Source organism: Xenopus tropicalis, chromosome 8 (assembly GCF_000004195.4).
Source record: "Xenopus tropicalis strain Nigerian chromosome 8, UCB_Xtro_10.0, whole genome shotgun sequence".
NCBI classification, from domain to species: domain Eukaryota; kingdom Metazoa; phylum Chordata; class Amphibia; order Anura; family Pipidae; genus Xenopus; species Xenopus tropicalis.
This window is the reverse complement of record NC_030684.2, coordinates 59,316,471-59,336,388: the sequence shown is the minus strand read 5'-3', so window position 1 is coordinate 59,336,388 and position 19,918 is coordinate 59,316,471. Positions and strand designations below refer to the sequence as shown.

The 19,918-nt window shown below is 41.1% G+C and overlaps 1 protein-coding gene across 1 annotated transcript in view; it reads left to right on the top strand.

Annotated features, from left to right (window-relative positions):
- The first annotated feature begins 13,512 nt into the window (after positions 1–13,512).
- The window catches only part of il1rapl2 (interleukin 1 receptor accessory protein like 2), a 423,225-nt gene continuing 416,819 nt past the window's right edge, over positions 13,513–19,918 (top strand). Inside the window, exon 1 of the mRNA NM_001078899.1 lies at positions 13,513–14,064. The gene's annotated coding sequence lies outside the window, so the exon portion shown is untranslated. The remainder of the gene's footprint in view (positions 14,065–19,918) is intronic.

The following is a 19,918-nucleotide window of genomic DNA, read 5'->3' as shown; positions in this document are numbered from 1 at the left end:
TTGCGCAAGTATTAACTCTACGAAAAAATCGCCAGATTTTGCGCAACATTCGGAATGGCAACTAAAAAGTCGCGACAATTATCCAAAAAATCGCAAAATACCGATCATTACGAAAAAAACGCAATTGGACGCATTAGGCCCGTTCGTGAGTAAGTAAATGGGCCCCTTAGAGTAGTGCCATACAGATAAAGTCCAATAGCACATAAAGGAGCATACAAGTGATGTCATGCAAGATTTGGGTTTGGTATATGAGTGCTTAAAGCAACCCTACGATCTTGGAGACATGTTCACCCATGAACCTTAGTGCTTCTAATTGGCAAAATTAAAACATATCCATCTGCACACATTTCACTTGCCACCAAGATGTTTGTACTATTGTACTAGCATCTTTTTATTGCTTAATCACTAAACACCATGGTAAGTACATTATACAGCAACCTGCCTATTTACAAGGCAGTTTTAAAGAAGTAAATGTAAAGGTGTACATAGTTCTAAGCAACAACAATTTATTTTGAGTTTTTCATAGTAGGCACTACAGACTGTCTTGTTGTTACACTATGGCACAATCTAATTAACTTGTGATTTACAGTCATTCTAAGCCCTGCCTTGCTTTATAGATTTCTGCTATTTTTTTTTCTACAACACCATTTTCTGGAATATGAGAAATACAAATTATAGTTCATATAAAAGTGTCCAGGGACTGAGCGAGGTTAACACGCACATTTGTTTGCTTTTCTGGCACATTTACAAGATTTATGAATTATAGAAATTAGAGATGATGTATGAAATGCAAGAACATTCAAGCATTCCTCTTACTATAAAACAGGCATCTCTATACTGCTGCCTACAAGCTAGATAAAGAATTTTAATGGTAAACAACATAAAAATTACTGTAAGGGTGAGGCAAATGTGGCCAGTATGCTTATATACAGAAGAAATTTAAAGGGTGAGTTATTTTCCTATTCTATTATTATTGTATTTTATTTTATTAGTATTATCTGCCTTTTGCTATAATGGCTGCAAAACAAAAAACTGATTTCCATATTTAAGCCTTGTAGAATAGACTGAGCCTCCAGCTCTTATCACATCAACTTTAAAAGCTCTTTTGGCACTGAATGCCCAGGTCATATCTCTAAATCTGTAAACTTTATCATAGTCTCAAGAATTGGCTACTTTTATTACTAGTTCCTTTAAATCCGCAAGCACTTAAAATTATTACGTGCAGGGTCATTCTTCTGCTTTTACATTAACAGATCCTTATACTACTTTATATATTCAAAGAGAAGTAGTCAGCAAGATGCAGTAACCACAGACACCTTCAAACTGTGGAACCAAAGGCTGAAATCTAAACCAGACTGCAGTTCATAATATAATACAAGCACTTTGTCACTAGATGGCGCTGCTGTGCTATCTCTATAACTCAGGCAAAGCAGCAAATGACATCTGGCTCTCGGAATTGGACAAGCATTAGCCACAGGATATTTGGGCTCCATTGTCTATAATTTTCTTTCTTCCTCTTTTTTTTCATATGACCTCTACAATAAGATGCATCTGGCAGAGCAAGTTGAACATGATATTTTTCCCACTAAAAGCAAACTGGCCTTATTATTATGTTGGAAAATAGCATACATGAAGTATGCAAATGTCTTGTACAGTTTAATGCACAGGATTTTTCTTAATTTTTATTTTGTTAATCTGAAAATGTTGCCAAAGCCAGAAACATCGCCTCTTTTCTACATTTGAGGTACCAGTGATCAACATTAGTTGCATCATAGGGAGGCTGAATACAAATCCAGATATGTTATGGAAAAAGAGTGATATTTGGGGCCCTTTGTGACATACTGAACCATATTAAATATTGCTTTACAGTCACAGAAATGTGGGTCCCACAACCGTTGTACCATCTGCGCAGATACAAAAAATTAGCTATGGCAGCTCTAGGGGTAGAAGCAGGGCTGCCATCAGAAATCACGGGGCCCATCACAAGAAAATTTTCTGGGCCCCCCTCCACCCACGTCCTGCCCCTCAATGGCCCCTCCCATTAGTAAAAAGGACACACAGACATTGGTAGCCAGGGCCCCCTAAAACAGTGGTAGCCCGGGGCCCCCTAAGACATTAGTAGCCAGCATCTCCCCAGCATCCTCCAGTTAACCCCCCTCCCTTGTCCTCCAGTTCCTCCCCCTCAGCATCCTCCAGTTCCCACCTGCCCAAGCATCCTCCGGCTCCCCCCCTGCTCCCACCAGTATCCTCCAGCTCCCCCCCAGTGGCTTCCTGCGGTTCCCCCCTCTTGATATGTGCCCAAGCTCCCCCCAACATCTGCACAGCTCCCCCAGCATCCTCCAGCCCCCCCCACCAGCGACTTCCTTCAGCTCCCTCCCCACCAGCAACTGCCTCCAGCCCCCCAAAGGAACTTCCTCGAGCTCCCCCCAACAGCGGCTTCCTCCAGCCCCCCCAGCAACTTCCTCGAGCCCCCCCCCAACAGCTACTTCCTCCAGCTCCCCCCCAGCAGCGGCTTCCTCCAGCCCCCCAGCAACTTCCTCGACCCCCCCAACAGCTACTTCCTCCAGCTCCCCCCCCCAACAGCTACTTCCTCCAGCTCCCCCCCAACAGCGGCTTCCTCCAGCCCCCCCCAACAGCTACTTCCTCCAGCCCCCCCAGCAACTTCCTCGAGCCCCCCCCAACAGCTACTTCCTCCAGCTCCCCCCCAACAGCGGCTTCCTCCAGCCCCCCCCCACAACATCAGCTTCCTCCAGCCCCCCCAGCAACTTCCTCGACCCCCCCAACAGCTACTTCCTCCAGCTCCCCCCCCAACAGTTACTTCCTCCAGCTTCCCCCCAACAGCGGCTTCCTCCAGCCCCCCCAGCAACTTCCTCCAGCCCCCCCAGCAACTTCCTCGACCCCCCAACAGCTACTTCCTCCAGCTCCCCCCCCAACAGGTACTTCCTCCAGCTCCCCCGCCACACCCAGCGACTCTCTCCAGCTCCCTCCCAGAGGCTTCCTCCAGCTCCCCCACAGTGACTTCGTCCAGTCCCCCGCCCCACACCCAGCGACTCCCTCCAGCTCCCATGCGGCTTCCTCCAGCTCACCTTCCTCTTCGGCGTCCTCGCGATCTGAGCCCAGCCCTCCGCTGATCTGCACCTTTCATATGGTTGCGCCCCGTGCGTATGGACGCCCGGGGCGCAACCAATCAAATTTCCCACTGGCCACCAATGACAGCCAGGGCCCGGAGTTCTTTAAAGGGGGCCCGAGCTAAAAAAAAAACTGTCACGGCCGGGCCCCCTTTAAAGCGAGGATATCGTCCGGGCCCGGCACAACAGTACCCTCTGTGCCCCCCTGATGGCGGCCCTGGGTAGAAGTGTCACCATTGTTTTTAAACATGTTACACCAACATTTTGTAAAGAACTGCTTTTAGATAACCTGTTGTTTCTCATAACCCCATGTAACTGGAGGAGTCCCAAGCCAGACTTCTTACTACTGAGTGCTATTCTGATATCTACTGGGAGCTGCTATCTTGCTACCTTTCCATTGCAATTTGCAGCTCATCAGTAAAGTGTGACTGAAGTTCATCAGAGCACAGGTCACATGGCTGTGGCACCCTGGGAAATGAAGAGTATGGCTAGTCCAATGTGAAATTTCAAAAATATAAAAATTATATATTTCAAAAATCTGTGTTTTTAAAAAATGGATTTCAATGCAGGATTCTGCTGGAGAAGCTCTAATAACTAATGGGGTTTGAAAAAAATGTTTTTCCATAACAATATTCTTTTAAGATGTTACATATCTTGTATCTGCAACAATGTGTATCACATTGTGCATTTAATTTAAGAGTGGTCTTGCAAATGCTGTGTCCATAGTAGTGCCCCTTTATTACTTAAGCCTTTTCATAAGAATTCTAATGATTCCTGTTTCTATTTCCTTTACAAACTTGAGGTTTCAGATTCTCTAACATGTTCTTAATTTCAAATAATTTTTCCCATACCTTAAATAATTTAAAAAGGAGGTTCATCATGGTTTCTTTGTATGTAATATGCTGGTTTACCAAATCAGTATTGTGGGTTGTGCAAGGGCAGGTCTGATGTTTTGATTCAAGCCCCCTTGGAGGCCCAACAATTAGCCAAGGACCCTCTTAGCTCTAGTCTTCCTAGACCAGATTTTGAAAATGAGATCTGACAGTGTAAAGTATACAAAAAGTGTTTCCTCACTTTTCCTCTCCTTCAAGAATTTGTGGAATGGGAACTCACCAGGGCAGCAGAAGATATACAGTAGGAGTTTGATCATTAGGGCAGTCCTTTCCAGCTCCCACTCCTCTCCAGCACCCGCTCTTCTCCATCTCCCGCTTCTTTCCACCTCCTGCTCCCGCTTTGTTTGAGCGCATAATGTGGTAGAACTGGAGACTGTGATGTGATTGGCTGGGGGATGTTAGCTTCTGGGGTGTGAAGAAAACAAAATTATAAGACAGGGAGGCTTCACAGCGGTGATTTGCTACGGGGACTAAGGTTCTGAAATGGGGTAGATCCCCATGGAATGGGAATGGATGGTTACCCTATTTTAGACTGCCAGCCGCATAAACCTCAACTATGAGTTCGAAGCCCGAAATGAGTTACATTCGGATTAGATACGTTAATTTCTGATGATCTCAAATGTCACGAAAATGCTTATGAAAAAATCGTATTAGTAACGATAATATCGTATTGGCGATCTTAAAGGGAAAGGAAAGGCTACGTCACTTGGGGGTGCTAAAATGTTAAGCACCCCAAGTGACTTGAATCGCTTACCTCTTACCCCGGGCTGGTGCCCCTATTAGGATAAAACCAGCCCGGGGTACCTGGGGCGATGCGCTTCCTCCTTCCTACTCCGTTCAGCCTTGACTGTGAGTCAGGCGCATGCGCAGTAGAGTGAAAAAGCCGACTTCTCTGTTAAAGTTCGGCTTTTCACTCTACTGCGCATGCGCGCGCAGCGAAGAAGGAAGCAATTCAAGTCACTAACATTTTGGCACCCCCAAGTTACTTAGCTTTTCCTTCTCCTTTAAAGTCACAAAAGTTTTTAATCTAAACTATTGTAAACGGTGTGAAAACCTTTCTGACTTTGATCTTACTGTGATGATTTTGGAAGCCTCCCATAGGACTCAATGGCACTCTGCAGCTCCAACCTGGACCAAAGGAAAGTCACGATACCGAAGCTTGAATGAATCTGAAACTTTCGTACTCGGCACAACAAATATGATTTTGTCACACAAATTGTCACACTTTTTGTCGCAAAGTACGAAAAAGTCGCAAATTGACGAAAAAGTCACAAAAAATGCGCACAGTACGAAAACTTACAAAAATACAATTTTTTTGTATTCGGAAGTGATCGTACTTTGATAAATGGGCCCCTAAATGTTCTAATGTCTTCTCATGCCTAAACAGAGCAACATCGAAGTATTGTTCTGACACATCCTCCTAACAGAATCTCAGTAAGAAAACTGACCAACAAGTGGCATAATTGGCACAAAAGTCATTATATTAGCAGTACATATTTTGGTAATATCTTGGAATTTTTTTTAAAAAAGTAATGTAAATTACAAAAGTGTTTAAAATGCCACTCTGAGCAATTTTTCATTAACTTGTTTTAACAACACCCAGATAGCTGCTGCCATTCCTTCAACTATCAGACAAAAACTATGATGAAATAATATAAATGTACAATATTGTTTTTCCTCCTGCAACTCTATGAGGTACTATTTTTGCAGTCAGTATAAGGCTCTGTATGTGGTATAGAACCATTGTGTGTTGTTCCCCAACCTATCATAAATTTGGGTTCAGTTTGTATAATTATTAGATTCAATGTAATCACAAGGGAAACACAAAATAGTAATCCACAAATTAAAGTAAGTACATTTTCTAATATCTCTGTATTAACCTAGAAATAGTTTTTTTAAGTGAGTTATTTTCCAGACTGCCTTTCCATCCCCATCACTTATCCGCCAGCAGTGCCAGTGTATCTAAATATAGGACATGGAGGTTACAAAATTGTATGTCATTTTGCTTACCTGTAATTTTTCTGCCAAATAGGCTAAAGGCTAGCTTACACAGAAATGACAGGGCCAGAAATCAGTTGGTTGTTGCTCCAAATCACAGAAACAGAAGTCTGTATGATGGAAGGTCACTAGCGTGTTTCCACTTGTCTGCATTATGCATATTAGGAGCTGGCCTAAGTTGTTTGTGCAGACTTTCAGTACATGCCATTGTAAATTTCACTGTGACAAATGCACCCATGTTGCTTGGGCAGATGCAAAGGCACTGATGTATGCTATTTGCATATGTATATGAACTTTGTACTTTCTTTGTTATTATAACAATCTCTACTCTTCTTTTCACTAGGTTTTGGAACATTATTGATAGGATTTATTTTAGTCAGGGTTGGACTGGCCCACTGGGAACCAGAAAAACTCCTGGTGGGCCGGATGTCAGTGGGCCTTCCCACTTCTAGCCATTTGGCCACTTTTATATTTGTTTTATATTCAGTGTTTCAGTATTATATATATTCAGTATTGCTATATTGGAACAAGGGGCTGAATTCACCACAAATCATAACTAATAATTTCTTTTTATATCTGCCACTTTCATTTACAAATACTCCATACCATATAAGAACACATCACTTCTTTTAATTAGCTATACCATTAGTGGAGGGTTCTGAAAGAAGATAAGGAAGATTATATAAAGAAGGAAGAGAACAATGGATATTTTGCTTAAGGTAAGGATCCATTAGCCTGGCCATCCCCACACAGCACGTCTCACAATTCCCTGGGGGAGCAGAGCCTTGGGGTGTGCATTGCATCGGGGCTCTGTTTGCAGTGATGATAGAATTTTGTTACACAAGCAAAATTAGGAACAGAATAATGAAGAAAAAAGTCCAATATTTAACTTACCCTGTGTAACCAATGCATCCTTGACAGCTATATTTTCTAGAAGTATCCCTGATCTTTGACTTGATTTGGTAACCTAAAAGTCGGTAATGGTATTTAATATAACTTTTGCAAACTTTGCAAACTGTTTAGAGACCACTTCTGACAGTGAAAAAAGATTACAAATGTTTTAGTTTGTGCAAGTGTGCAATATATATAATACAAATTCTTACTGAAAGAGTTGTGTTTGCTCCAAATGATATGTCACTTTCAAGCACATATTAAAAGTGTGCAATGCACAATTAAAATTCACAATGCAATAAAATTTTAACAAAGAATATTATATTGCAAAATACAAATTCTTATTCTTATTTGTGCACATTTTTTTCTTTCACCAGTTTTTATTACATTCCCCCTGTAATGTACAAATACCAGAACCACACAAACTTTCCTCTAGCCTCATATTTTATAGCCATGGGACCTTACAATTCTGTTACAGGAGCCATAGGTCATTGATATGCTTTCCTATTAGTTCTCTTCTACCCTCTGTCAATGTCTTCATCTGCCTTCTCTATCTTTCCCCTAACTCTCTGGTGTCTCCCTGCTTCTTTATGTTTGTGTCCATTTCATTTTCTCCTCTATCCTTATTTCTTAAATTCACTTTTTTTCTTTTTGTGATAGTGGTTATCCCTTTCATTGCAGTTGTTGCTGAAATACATACCTGTAAATGGTACAAAGTTCTCTCTTCAAGTTCTATTGTGACTATATATTCACCTTTGGCACATGTATTGATTTCAATGTGAATTTAATGCTGTGTTGTATAAAACTTTTCTGGAGCCTCTGCATGGACACAGCACCATTTTTGCATCTTATCTATGTATAATAAATCAAGTTATAATGGTGATTTCTACACACAAACTTAGACTTAACAGCACCAAGTCATTAGCCCTTGTTCCATGTGTAGGCAGGCCCTAAATTATCTTGTGTCACTGCTAAAATTAATTTAGGTTCAGCATTTTATTATAGCACATGCTGGGCATCAGCTTCTATTATGCTTTTATTTACTATCACATGCAGCAATTGAATAAACAGTTTGCCTGTGCCTTGTTTTTTGAGAAATGCTAAAGCACCAAAACTGTACATTTAAGGTCAATTTTAAATTCCCTGTGAGGTTATATTGCCCACAGATCCAGCAGTTCTGCAATAAGGATGAATGGCAGGATCCTATTGTGTACTGGCAGCTATACCATTATAGTCCCCAGAATTCCACAGCTGAAGGGAATATTTTATTTTATCAGTATCATTAGTAACTGACATGTCATGCCCCTGTAGCTCTGGTTTCTTAAAGCAAAAACATACACCATTAAAAAAACTACCACCTCCATATGTGATCCAGTTTACATATTTTTACTAACCATGTTTGTATAAAACACCCTACTTTATTAAGCAATATATATTACCTGGCTTTATGTGCCAGTCAGCGGCATGACACATTTTTACAGAGGGAAGAGAGGTAAGGTTGTAGCAATGAAACAGAGGCAACATTTATTGCTGTGTTGTTCCCTCCCCCACAATCAAAATGCAGGGAATGAAATGATATGTCAGGCAATATACTGAGGGCATTTATAGGCCAATTTAACCCGCACTGTAGACCGGTGGCGTCAGCAGTTTCAGCCACCATGTATTGAACATAGACTTTATTTTAATGTTAAACAAGAGGGGACCACACAAATGAAGATGTAACCTACTTTATACATGTTTTTATGAAATCATTTGGATTCCCACATGTCTTTTATCAAGCATTTTTCATCAACCTGAGACTGCTGCACTTGATGTTTGCACATACTGTATGTTATATTCTGTACTGTACATATAACACCCAGGATTGGGGGATGTGAATGCAACCACTAAAATATTAGAGGTCATTCATGACCCATGCGAATGCAAGAGCACCAGAGTGCCTCCTTCAGTGCTCATTCCTGTGACAAGAACTTGTGCTGCTCTGCACACTGCATTTTGCACTGAGTGCTGAATGAAAAATCTGGAGCTCATTGATGAGTGCAGCATCAGGAGGAGCAGTTAGACCTGTGCCTTTGGGCAGGTAGCAAGGACAGGACTTCAATTAGGACTGCGCCACCTGCTGCTCCATACTTTGCACGTCTGAATGACACCTGTATGGCTCCCCTGCCTAAAACAGGCAGCACGTGGTTCTGGTCCCAGTACACAGGTCTCTGTGCTTAGGGTTGCCACCTTTCTTTATTGTTAATGCTGGCCTTCAGGTTGATCATTGATGTCACTTGGAGGAGGTAAAATGGGCGAGCTAGGTGGGGGAATGGGTGGGTGGATATAAGCCAGGGCAATGAGGAGGTAGGGCAGGGAAATAGTTGGTGCAGCGGCAGACCTCTACTAAAAAGGAGGTAATCACCCTTACAAATGTTACCAGCAAATGTATTGCCAGTAAATTTGTAATACGGGCACTGTCCCCAGCTGGCTAGGCAGTTAATGGCAACCCTAATTGTACTCCGAAACAGAATGCGGCCAGCAGAGGCCTGCTGCTATTTGCACAATGCTGACTGTAGTCTTTTTTTGCACTTTTCCCACTGCATGGGGCCATTGTACATGAGACCTTTTAGCTTTCAGCTTTTGAAAGTCTGCAATTCAGTTGGTTGTTAGCGGTTACCGCACAGTGGCAAAACAGGCCAGTGTTCATTAAGGTGCCCCAGAGTCCCAGATTAGAATCAAGTCATGTGATCAAGCTATAATGCCTATGGATGTTTCTCTGCCAACAAAATGTCTTCCAGTGGAGAAGCACATGATACCTAAGAAAACCCTGCACTTGACAAGTGGTTTCGGTCCTAAAATCCACATTTCTCAGCAGTCTACATTCATGTTGGCATAGATGGGTACGGAACATTTGTCTTCAAGCTCAGATGCACAGGTATAGGAACATTAAGGGGCTGATTTACTAACCCACGAATCCGACCCGAATTGGAAAAGTTCCGACTTGAAAACGAACATTTTGCGATTACTTTGCGATTTTTTGTATGTTTTGCGATTTTTTCGGATTCTGTACGAATTTTTCGTTACCAATACGATTTTTGCGTAAAAACGCGAGTTTTTCGTATCCATTACGAAAGTTGCGTAAAAAGTTGCGCATTTTTCGTAGCGTTAAAACTTACGCGAGAAGTTGCGCATTTTTCGTAGCGTTAAAACTTAACGCTACGAAAAATGCGCAACTTTTCGCGTAAGTTTTAACGCTACGCAAAATGCGCAACTTTTTACGCAACTTTCGTAATGGATAGGAAAACAAGCGTTTTTACGCAAAAATCGTATTGGATCCGAAAAATTCGTAAAGAATCCGAAAAAATCGCAAAACATACGAAAAAATCGCAAAGTACCGATCATTACGAAAAAAACGCAATCGGACTCCATTCGACCCGTTCGTGGGTAAGTAAATCAGCCCCTAAGTGTGTCATTGGCCTAGGCACCTAAGAGCACTCCCATTTTTTCACATCTTCTCACATCCCATTTCTTTTGGTCATGGCTGTAAGGAACGTACTTTGATTCTGTCTGCTGGGGCGGGGGGTGGTGTTATGACTACTGCACAGTGAAATACATATTCAGCCACATATTTGTAGCAAACAGCTTGATGAGCATAGAGTAATTAAACAGAGATGCACATTGAGATCTGCTGCTGTTCAGCCCCTTTCTCAGTAAATTATAGCTCTCACACTAATGATTCGGTTTCTCCTCCACATACAGAAAAGCAGACTGTGAGGGCTGGCGACCAAAAGCTTTTAAGCATTTTCACAAATAGGAGTCCGTTGTAACATACTTGAAAAGCAAAGTGAACAGGGTCATCTGGTGTTGCTATAAAAAAAATAATGACAGTGTGTCGGGTTTGTGTAGAACCTACTGGCAACTCTGAAACACTTTGTGCAAAGGGAAAGGGAAGCAGCTGCTGCAGAACCTCCTTTAAATGGAAAATGGTTGAGTGCCGGTAGTGACAAATAACAAGAGTTTGCCTGAATAAGGAAAATGTTCTGACACATGTTTACAAGTTACCCACCAGGATTTCAGTTCAACCCCTTTGCACATTCTTTTATTATATTCTGCTATTGTGGAGGAAATAAAAAGGCAGCTAAAAGCTGCTAAAAGCATTTATTCAATGCTTTGTCATTAATGAAGTTTATGGATTGCAAGCTCCTCTGGCAAGAGTGAATCATTCAGGGTGTTTTATCTTATCATAGTTGTCCCAAATTCCTAAGAACAGGCCCTGGTTTAGATTCTATGTCCTTAGAGTTTCTTGTCTCTGAAAATGTCTCATTTGTCGACCTCACTAAAAAACTGGTTCTTTGCGGGACCTATTAACCATGCTGAAAAACCTTAAAAACAGTGGAAAAACCTGTGTAATATAAATGGCAATTTTATAAAGCTGTGTATTTTATGTAATTATTTTATGCTGTTATATTTATGGAATAACCCATCAAGTCAATGGGAAAAATATCGATGACAAGTAAATTACCACTGTGAAAAATGCTGGAATTTTACAAGAAAAACGTTGACACCAGCTATGTATTTACAGCATTATAAATATCATGTATTGTACACAGAGATGCCTAGCGATCAGATGGTGATGTGTGCTGTATTCAGTTGCTGTTTTTCTCACCCAGTATAATAAATAGGCCATTATATGTAACACTTCAGAGCACATTTTCTAAAATGCATTTTTTTCTGGGCTTGAAACGCGATATCGTATAATTTCAAAGTAACCACAATAATTTCTGTAGTTCTAAAATGTCTCCACAATGCTTTTATCGTTCATATGAATATATTGCAATTGTGTTCCGAAAGTCATGAAATTTTCGGACCGTAAAGTTTGTAAATGTCATGAAAACAGTTTTTTGAACAGTGGTTTTGAAGCCTTCCATGTCTGGCTTTGGAAACCTTCCATAGGACTCAATGGCACTCAACAGATCAAAGCTGGTGAATATATAGTCCCAATGAAAGTGTAACCAAAGCGTTAACGAATTCCGAAATGTTTGTATTCTTTGCGCAAAGTATGATTTTTTTTGTGGAAATTTACAGAAAACCACGAAAAACTCATGGAATTTTAATGAACTTTTCACATACATTCCTAAATGTTCTATAATTTAAAAAAATGTGAATTTATCTAAAGATTGTTAAGTAAATGGGCCCCTAAAAGTCAAGCCAATATATTATTCTATCTCAGGCACAAACCTTTGAATTTAAAAAGACACATTCAGACAGCAAACAAATTCAGGTGGGTAAAGTGATTTAAGAGGTGGTGACTCTCAAAGCTGATTTGAAAGGTTTTTTTTTTTAAACTCAAAACTCTTTTTTTAGGCCTACGGCACATGGGCATTTTCACCACTACCCTCCAGCAGATAATAGCAGCTGTCCAATTGCCCCTGGCCATCTCCTTGTCTAATGCACATGCCATAGTGAGAGGTGAGGGCCCTATGCACAAATGCTGGCCTCGTCATTTTTGCCTGGAGGTTTGCCTGGCCCTACTCTGTTATTGTTGACAGGGTGATTTTCATTGAATAACATTAGAAGCAGTTACAGACAGTGGCATTTGGACCCTGTAGCTTTCTGGCAGTGCTGATGAAAACACCACAAGTTCTATTTCCATGAACAGAGTTTTACACTTGGTAACACATATGCCAACCTTTAACTTGTGATGTTTGGTGTATAAACATGACCCAAAGCAGTGTCGGACTGGCCCAGCAGGAAAACTCCCCAGGTCAGGGGGCCCTCCTGCTCTTGACCAAATGGCCTGCTACATGGTCATTCCCTATTTCTGAATGGAATGAAAGAGGAGAAAAAGAGGGAAGAATTGCTGGCGGAATTGAAATAAAAGGGACTTGGAGAATAAAGAGGTTGGGTGAGGAAAGGAGTAAAAATAGCCTAGGGTTTCTGGTGGGCCCCTGGGGTCCCAGTCCAACACTGACCCAAAGTGCGCTGTACTGTACATGGTAGCTATCAGTGTACCTCCTTTTTGGAAACTAGTGCACATAGCACTCACTATGTCTCACTGAAAATCATTTTCACTTGTTCATGAATATTGCAGAAGGAGATCATAAGTTTAGAGACAGTTTCATTTCCCTATGGAAGCAGAATTCTATGATGGAGAAGAGCAAGTAATGGAACCTTTGTCACAAACACTGACGCTTTACTTTCTAACTAAAGGAAGGGTTTACTATAGGAAATTCCAATTTTAAGGGTAAGATAAATGCGTGGGCCTCCTTGATCCTATCAGTCACTAAATAAGGCACCGTGTCTAATACATATGTCAATTTCTCATTCTTCTAGTTCATCGGAGAAGGGTGACACCAAAGTCAGTATTAATGAAGCAGTCGCACAGCTGCTGGTTGCTTTGTGTACAGTGAATTAACGCACCGAAGCAAAATGATCATTAGCAGAGACAGACCCGTGTGCCACTTGACTGATCGCGACAATATGTCACTGTGACTTTAAGGGGATGATGATCGGATGGAGGCCGCCCCTCTCTGCCGGGGATTGGAGCTTCTCTCTCAGCCTGGAGGAGCCAGCAGTCTGCAGCGCGCAGTCCGGAGCCAGGAATGTACAGAGCAGCGCTGGCTTCACTAGCACCACAGCACTTTATAGGACTCCAACGGGACCGTCACCCCCTACATTGTGGATGTGTTCCCTCTCCCGCTTGTGTGTAACTATGGGATGACCGGTGCATATTGGGCGCTACTATACTTACTTAGGGGGGTTACAAGCAAACACGTGGTTGTGGGATCCGCACCTGCCGAGTGAGTGAGGGGGCGATGCGCACTCGGACACTAATCGCAGACAAAGTGGCGATGTGATTGATGTGATTTCTCAGGGACAAGGGCCAGTATTTACCGCTGTCATGGGATGTACAAGGACCAGGTTGTAAATGAGTTCTCTCCTACCAAACAAAAGCAGTCTGACCTGGGAGATTTATCGCAGTCGGTGGGAGACACTTCTCATACAAAGTTACATGAAATTGACTGAGTGTTGGGACATCGGGGAGGAATGAAGCATCGTGTCGTATCAGTCTAGCGCTGGGTGTATGGCTGTCGCTACCGACACGTACTTAGCAACTTTATGGGATTGATCAGAGATTCCTGCACCTAATGCGCTTTGGAAATTCACTGCAGGTGAGGTGTTTATGGGGGGTGTAATGTATTTGGGGCTATGCGGGTAAGGGAGATATCTGTAGCACAGTGCTGCTGGGAAATGCATTGTATTTGGGGGGTACCCAATGTGTGCAGGGCAGATGCCGCCTGTTAGGGGCACCTAATGTGTGCCTGGAGATACAAACGGGAGCACTGGGGGTATGTGGCATGGAAGTACCAATCCTGGGTACCTACAGTCTGTATGGGAGATACAATGCTGATTTAGTCAATGTTGGGGTACCTATTTGTTACTTGGAGATATACAGCATGTCAGGTCTACCTTGAGAATCCTGTGTGCAGGGCCATACAATGCAATTAATGTCCATCACAGAATAGCTTAAGTTGAAATGGACATAGACTGCAAGTAAGTCCTTCATGGGGGTACTGAGGCCCGAGTGTAAATAGGTCCAACTGCAGGTGAGATTTATCATGAGGCATTGTGTGTGAATGGGAATCAGCTGCAAGTATGGTCGATCGTGGGGTATTATGACTGTGAATGGGCATAGATTAAAGAAATGGCTCATCGTGGGATAATCAATGCGTGAATGGGAAAAGGTCCAGCATGGAATAATGAAGAATGGCAAAAACTGCAGGTATCGTCCATTGTGATGTTTTTAGTGTATGAATTGCTATAGAATTCAGATATGGTTCATCCTGAGATGCTAAATGTGTGAGCTGTCATCAACTGTAGGTTAGATCCATCGTGGGATGCTGAATGTGTGAATGGGCATAGACTGCAGGTAAGTTCTGGCATGGGATGCTGAATGTGTGAATGGGCATAGACTGCAGGTAAGTTCTGGCATGGGATGCTGAATGTGAGAATGGGCATAGACTGCAGGTAAGTTCTGGCATGGGATGCTGAATGTGTGAATGGGCATAGACTGCAGGTAAGTTCTGGCATGGGATACTGAATGTGTGAATGGGCATAGACTGCAGGTAAGATGTGTCATGGGATGCTGAATGTGTGAATGGGCATAGACTGCAGGTAATTTCTGTCATGGGATGCTGAATGTGTGAATGGGCATAGATTACAGGTAAGTTGTGTCATGGGATACTGAATGTGTGAATGGGCATAGACTGCAGGTAAGATGTGTCATGGGATGCTGAATGTGTGAATGGGCATAGACTACAGGTAAATTATGTCATGGGATGCTGAATGTGTGAATGGGCATAGACTGCAGGTAAGTTCTGGCATGGGATACTGAATGTGTGAATGGGCATAGACTGCAGGTAAGTTCTGTCATGGGATGCTGAATGTGTGAATGGGCATAGACTACAGGTAAGTTCTGGCATGGGATACTGAATGTATGAATGGGCATAGACTGCAGGTAAGTTCTGTCATGGGATGCTGAATGTGTGAATGGGCATAGACTGCAGGTAAGTTATGTCATGGGATGCTGAATGTGTGCATGGGCATAGACTACAGGTAAGTTCTGTCATGGGATGCTGAATGTGTGAATGGGCATAGACTGCAGGTAAGTTCTGTCATGGGATGCTGAATGTGTGAATGGGCATAGACTGCAGGTAAGTTCTGTCATGGGATGCTGAATGTGTGCATGGGCATAGACTACAGGTAAGTTCTGTCATGGGATGCTGAATGTGTGAATGGGCATAGACTGCAGGTAAGTTCTGTCATGGGATGCTGAATGTGTGAATGGGCATAGACTGCAGGTAAGTTCTGTCATGGGATGCATAATATTGGATGGTCATAGATGCCGATGAGGAATCTTTGTGGAGATATTATGTTGGTAAAAGGGAATCAATATGAATGGACAGTTAGAATAAGAAAACATTTGCACTGCGTGTTTTAGGCAAAATGTACATTATCGGCAAATGAGTGTTTCCTATAAATACCAAGTGATGCATAAACCCTGGATGTTTATTAAATGCTTAATTTAAGCAGCTTGGATAATAATTATAATAATGCTTTAATTCATTAGTATTAATATTCCTTCAAAACTCTGCAAACACCTTGTGTATCTATCTGCCTGTCTATTTATATTATCTCTCTATTGTGGTGCTGTCTGTAGAAATCTTTTCTTGTAGTCCCTGAAGTAAAGGTGTCACTCTCCGTTCACTCCTGTGTGGCTAAACATTAATTGAGCTTCTTTTTCTTAAGACTCTGTGTGTGTGTGTGTGTGTACAGTAACAGTTGTGTTATAGTTAAGTGTGTCCATGCTATACAAATGAAGTCCCTTATGACTTTTCTGAGAGGAAATGGGTTAATGAGGGTCATGGCTTGAGACAGCAGATTATTAAAATAAAGGGCACAAGTAGGTGTCAGGAAAGGAAATTGAAACCCAGAGTCTCATTTGTTTCTGGAGTTCCAGAAAAGAATGTACATTTGCTATATTTAAATAGTAATTATTTGATCATATATTTTGTATTCATAACTAACAGCTGCCCTGCATGGGTATTGCTTGGCTGTATTAACTCTACACTTGCTGGATACTACTAACAACATGCATTTATTTTTACTGTTTTTCTATGTGTGTGTACATTGCTAATGTAATTTGAAATTAATGTTAACACATATTGGTATCTTATGTGGGTAGTTCATTAGTGTAATATATCAAGCAGCTCACAGGTACAGATTCAGCAATTTTCTTTAAATTATTTTCTAGGGATCCAAAATATGGGGCATCCCTGGCATGAACAAACCTGGTTTTCATGTTTTTTTTTTCAATTTAATGTTACTGTTCAAGGGACCCTTAATCTCTTTAACAGTTCAGGGACCCTTAATCTATGGATTGGGACCCAAAATCTGGTCACTATACCATATAGGATGAGTCTACATGATTTCCCAGAATATAGTAAAAATGTGTGCCTGCTACGAAATTTGGGTTCACTGAAAAAAAAGAATGTTGCAGTTGAAAGCATGAAGGTCAGTGTCATATTTACCAGTTTAGTGATTAGTTTGCAGCTTCATACTCTGTATTTGTAGAAGCTTCCTGCTTTTTTGGTGATTTGAGTCTTGAACAAATGATGTTGATGTAGCCCAAGTAATCGCCTGGCTGGAAAAGAGATGTGTCTAAACTAAATGCTGCTTAGCTTGTTCACATGCTGAGTTGAAATTGTTACAAAAAGGTGTGGGACTGAACAAAAGACCAAAACCAGAAATAATAATACTGAACAGCTGCAGGACTGCCAACTGTATGATAAATCTTTACCATTCAGGAGATTAATGTTTGTAACTAATTATTCACAAAAAAAAATCTGAAAATGATTATTTTTCCTAAGAAATGTACCATTAACCAATTTCCAACTTACGGACAATTCTCCTAGGTTTCACCATGTACTCTCAGTGTTATTTATTGAGTTTCTTACATCTGTGGTTCATTTTTTATGCCTTCCCTTAGCAAGATGCTGTTTCTGCTCCAGAATGCTGACATTTAAACTTCCTTGGGCGCACACAGCTGCTGTGATTTAGGAATGTAACTTTGTAAAGCACTCTATGAAAGTAAATCAAATTTATCCATGCAGCGGGACCCAGAATTATTTATTCTAGGCAGCTTGTGGAGATTCTTATTCAGCTGCCCCCCATAGGTTAGGTTGGCACAAATGCTGTTGCAGGATCTTTGAAGAGGAGCAGGTTATTCTGTTTAATACAACTTTTGCTTCATAATTATGTATACATGTAACCTTTTAGGAGAGTGTTCTAAAGATGTTGGATGAGACTGGGGGTTGCAGGTCATGTCTATATCAAAGCTTACTGAATAACTGTAAAGAATTAAATCTTACACATATGGTTAAAGAGAGCCATGTGTAAAGAGGTCTCAAGCTGCAATCTCACACAATTCTGCAAGAGGAATTAACTGGTCGAGTTTTATGGATGTCATATGGCTCATATGAGCAGAGGATTTTGTATGGTGCTTGCAAGACATTAAGAAATTATCGTTCTTCAAGAATTGTCACTTTGTGTCTGCTAAAACATATCCCATTATTGGCACTGTAAAATGTGTCATTTACTAAATTCTTCTGTTTGAGTGACTTGCCAGAGATTTGATGACATTGCTGTCTGCCTTCCACGCAGAGGGAGTCTGCTTTCCTTCTGACTTTCAGGATGTGCTCAGCACAGTTTGGCTGAGAGATTCCATCTTTATTATCCAAGCCATTCAGAGGCCTGCAGTATTGAGAGCGCCAAGAAATAATTTTGTTATGCCTGCCTTAATCCAGGGTGAGAGGTTAAGATTAGGTATAAGGCAAAATAGGAAAATTACGATCACATCCACAAGTAAGTAAACCTGCATGTTGTATCGAGTTCCGGCTCTGTTTGATGCTGCTGAAGTTGTAAATGAGGGGACCTAGGAGTTTAGGGAGGATCCATACTATTTGTGAACTAAAATGATGTGTAGGTGCAGTAATATTTTCTTTATGGTTGACCAATTAAGGGAATATATGTTGTCTTAAATCTTATTAAGTATTAGACTACTTGGTTCCTGTACATTGTAGTTGCATAGTCATCTTTACTCTAGTAAAACCATCCTTTCAGAAAGAGGTACTAACAGATTAATTTCTTACTTCCTAGATAATAGCTTCCCAAACAGTGGCAGTGGAGGGGGAGGCTTGTGGGCATTAAGAGGAAGATAACTAAATATTTGCTCTTTAAGATAGAAGTCCAACCAAAAACTAAATGGGATAAGCTTTTTTTGACCAGAACACCACCTGGCCACAAATTCCTAACCAAATATATACTTATTATTATTAATGGATGTTTGTACCTGTTTGAAAAAACATTATCCTAGAAAATGCAACCCAAAAATATTAACTGAAAATCTGTTTTGGATTTGGAACTGTGTTGGAATATTGCAGAATCAGGGTTTAGAATTTTGACTCTCAAACTGGCTGTTATAGTTGTCCTTGAGGAAATGCTTTGTCTCCTCCCTAGGGCCAGAGTTATACAAATGATTGTATCTTCTAGCCAGCTATAGTGAGATATTCTCTAGAGAAGGGAAGCTTAACCCGCAGAAGTATTTTTCATTATCACATGTTTTATCTGTGAATGTGAAACAAATATATTATTGCTGAGGCTGCACTGAAGAACTCAACACTGAGCAAAAAGTATCTCTTGAAATGTATACTACACCAGAATTTGAATTAAGTGGGGACTCATCTTCTTTTCTGCTTGTTAAGCATTTCTTGGGGGGCAGAAAGGGAAGTGGGTAGCATTAGTCTTATATAGATAGCATCTATCCAGAGATTCTCTATCTTCTTTTTACTTGGTCTTTATATATGCTAGATAAGAATCTAGACATTGAGATTTGGTTCAGATTCCCATGAATAATGTTTTGCAAGTTAAACCAGGTCAGTGTTTTCTTCCCTTGTTCATGTAGACAGTGCATGGTTCAGTGATCTTTTGCATTCTCTTAAAAAACTTTTTTTCATCACTCTTAAAAAAAGTGTGGGAAGTGGAAAGGTAGGTGGGAACGTTGCTTGTATATGTTATACAGGTATAGGACCCGTTATCCAGAATGCTCCGGACCAGGGGTATTCCGGATAAGGGGTCTTTCTGTAATTTGGATCTCCATACCGTAAGTCTATTAAAAAATCAATAAAACATTAATTAAACTCAATAAGATTATTTTGCATCCAGTAAGGATTCATTATATCTTAATTGGGATCAAGTACAAGGCACTGTTTTATTTTTACAGAGAAAAAGGAAATCAATTTTTAAAATCTGAATTATTTGCTTATAATGGAGTCTATGGGAGACATGCTTTCCGTAATTCTGAGCTTTCTGGATATTGGGTTTCCGGATAAGGGATCCCATACCTGTACTTCCATGAGTGGCCTGATATTCAGTGTTTGCATTTGATATACTGTATGATATGAACCC